Source organism: Rattus rattus, chromosome 3 (assembly GCF_011064425.1).
Source record: "Rattus rattus isolate New Zealand chromosome 3, Rrattus_CSIRO_v1, whole genome shotgun sequence".
NCBI classification, from domain to species: domain Eukaryota; kingdom Metazoa; phylum Chordata; class Mammalia; order Rodentia; family Muridae; genus Rattus; species Rattus rattus.
Window position 1 is genome coordinate 156966583 of NC_046156.1, and position 3150 is coordinate 156969732.

General features: G+C 42.4%; 1 pseudogene; it reads right to left on the minus strand.

Moving 5' to 3' along the window:
- Positions 1 to 2004: 2004 nt before the first annotated feature.
- On the minus strand, positions 2005 to 2386 carry LOC116895976 (annotated as a pseudogene).
- Between the last annotated feature and the right edge of the window lie 764 nt (positions 2387 to 3150).

The window sequence follows — 3150 nt, forward strand, 5'->3', positions numbered from 1 at the left end:
TGAAACACCTTATTCTCTGCTCACCGAGGTGAGTTTCACACTGGGGTTCATACACTTTCTAGCTACAAAGAAATCTCTCATGTGACTTACTAACTTAGTCATTTCTTGCCTGAAGCAAGTTAAAAGTCAGAATTAATGATCCAAATAAGTAGAAAATCTTTCCAAGACATAATTTAAAAAATTTTAAATTATATTCATTGTTTAGGTATAAAGATGGAGAGAGAGAGAGAGACAGCTCAAGAAAAATAAGCGTGTGCCACCAATAGAGAGAAAGAGTAATTCTAGAAATCATTCTTGCTTTCTTGCATGGTGTTATAGGTATGTTTACACTAAGGAATATGTGAAATGCTTGGGTCAAGAGCCCAAAGGAATTCAGCTCAGTGGTAGTTTGTATATTTTTCACAGAATACATAAATGCTTGCAGTTGCCAGGATATGTACATTCTCTGCTTCCCAGAGGAAATTGCCAAGGGTTTTTTTTAATGTGTTCAACACCAGGTTTTGGAGCCATGGTTTTGCTATATACTACAGGCCACCCTTGAACCCACAATCCTCCTGCTTCAGTGTTCTGAGGCATGTGCTACCACACCTGGATCCCAAACCACATGTCCTGTCCTGAGAGTGACCCCTCTGCTGCAGATCTTCTCTGTAAGAAGACACTACTGTTTCAAAGCTCTAAACAAACAAGATGGCTATTCAGACAAAAGGGATTATAGAAGACTTTCATTCAAGAGAAAATTAAGGCAGTCTCTATAAATTAAACTGGTGAGAGCACTGACCAGGCAGGATGTCTCCTCATGGAATGTCTCAGACAGCACTCCTGTGACCTGTGAGGAAGGGGAGCTCAGCAGAAGCTCTGAGAACTGCTCTTTGTGTGTAATAAGGTCTAAGTGAGCTAGCTGGCTGCTTATAAGCGCTTCTTACTGAAAGGTCTAAGCAAACTGTCATGAAGCACTCCCAGACAGACTGAAACCAGTCCTGGTAGTTTCCACCTTCTGATACCTGAACTCAGAACTTAGGAATTGTTGAAGGTTTGGCGAACGAGGCATCTGATAATCACATTTTTGGTAAAAATGTAATGGGCCATGCCAAATATGAGGGAAACAAGGTCCCACCACACTGTTACCTACAGTTGTCCTGCCTGAGATTGGAGGTTGGCAAAAGACTGAGAAAGGGCCAGGAGACACTCTCAAGTCATTCTGTGATCTAGGAGCACACCTGCTATCCCGTTCCTCAATTCCCAGTAAAGCAATGGTTCTAGCACAGAGGAGGCTATGGCATAAGAGCAGGGTAGGAGTTTTCTGTACAGAATAGAGTGTGGGGAGCGGCGCGGTGGAGCAAAGATGGCGCCGACATCCAGTCCCACCTGTGTAAACAACTTATCGTGCATGCGCAGGCTTGTCCCCTTGCCAGGGCAGTTGTAGGATAATGAGGTGATCCGGTGCCCTCCTGTGACACAGCAGTACTGCGCATGCACGGGTTTTGCACCTCGCATCAGTCTGGCCAAGGCGGTACCATGCTAATGAGGCGATTCATGCTCCGCCAATCCCTAGAGGACAAGTAGCATAGCCCCAGCCTGCTGTGTATATAAGGCGAGTGCTTTTGCTGCTCGAGGTCCCCGTATCTGCAATGAAGGTGGTTCTGCAATAAAGGCTGTTGAGAAGAATCCGACCGTGTTGCATCTTCCTTGCTAGCCAAGGTGGGCGAGACAACAGAGGACTCAAGGAAATCAATGGCTTCTCAGTTTGTGTCCTAAAGAGGGTACAGACACCAAGTTTTTTTCAGTTTGTGTCTGACAAAGAACAGATACCATGGTTTCTCAGTTTGTGTCCTACAGAGTACAGACACCTTCTTTTTCGGAACTCTTAACATGCTGGCTTGATTTTCAAATGCGTCACGTTATTTTCACCCATTAGGCAGCCACACACTAACTTCTGACACGTGACATCACATGATTTCTTCAGTAAGCTCCAAGGTAGACCTTGGACTTTGCAGTCCTGAGCTTTCAAATGTTATAGCTTTCACCACAGCCACAGGTTCTCTTGATGTTAGGGTTGTTGAACACAAACTCACCGGACAGTTTGTCTTTCACATAGTCTGTCTCTGTGCCTAACAGGATTAGCTGGGCTTTCTTCTCGATGAACACTCGGACTCTGTCTTGAATAACTTCTTCCTCAGAGTCTTCTTTTGTCTTCGTATACTCCAGGTTATGAGTGGCGGTTACAGCCCTTGGTTTGCACACCCACTTTCAGACCCACATGCCCAGGTTTGTCTTTAAGAAGTTGTTTTATTTTGTTCATAGCAGAGGGGGTCAGCGTGGGCACCGCCCACGTGGGTTGCAGTTTCCTCTTTCTCACAGCCCACACGGACTGTGACACCATGTCCATGTCGCGGTGCCCGCAGCCTTGGGCTGGACCGTGGGGACTCAGCTTCTCTCCATGGATACGGCGGACACTTTGACCACATCTTGATTTTTAATGCATGTACAGAGTTGTTTGATTATCACACATAACGAATGCTACTTTTGATCACAAACATAACGAACTCTTTTTGTTATTCTAAAAGAAATCCTATACTCATTAGCATATCAGTTTTTATTCAAACTGTACTCATTATATAATATTCCATTTCCAAATTCTGTATTATAAGATTTTAAAAGGATATATTTCTTCATCATTTTAAAATATTCTAATCCAATTAATACGCATTTGGGATTGATTGGCAAATCTTGACCTTAGAAGCTAGTGATTCATGTCTAGGATGTATGAGACCCTTGGTGCGACCCCCATCAATAGAAAGTATCAACGATTTAAATGAGTAAGATAGCAGACACAAATGCTGGCACACCGATAACTATACTTAATACAAATCTCTAAAAAACTTAGGTTGTCAGCGCAAGGCCCTGGGTTCGGTCCCCAGCTCCGAAAAAACAAAACAAAACAAAACAAAAACAAAAAAAAAACAAAAAACAAAAAAAACCCAAAAAAACAAAAAACTTAGGTTGTCAGAATAAATAAAAGAACTTAGTGCCCATACCTATATATAGTAAAAAAAAAAAAAAAAAAAAAAAAAAATTCACTACACACTACTTACAATAACCTAACTATTTTTAGTGCTAAAGATAGAACCCAGACCTTTATACATACCGTGT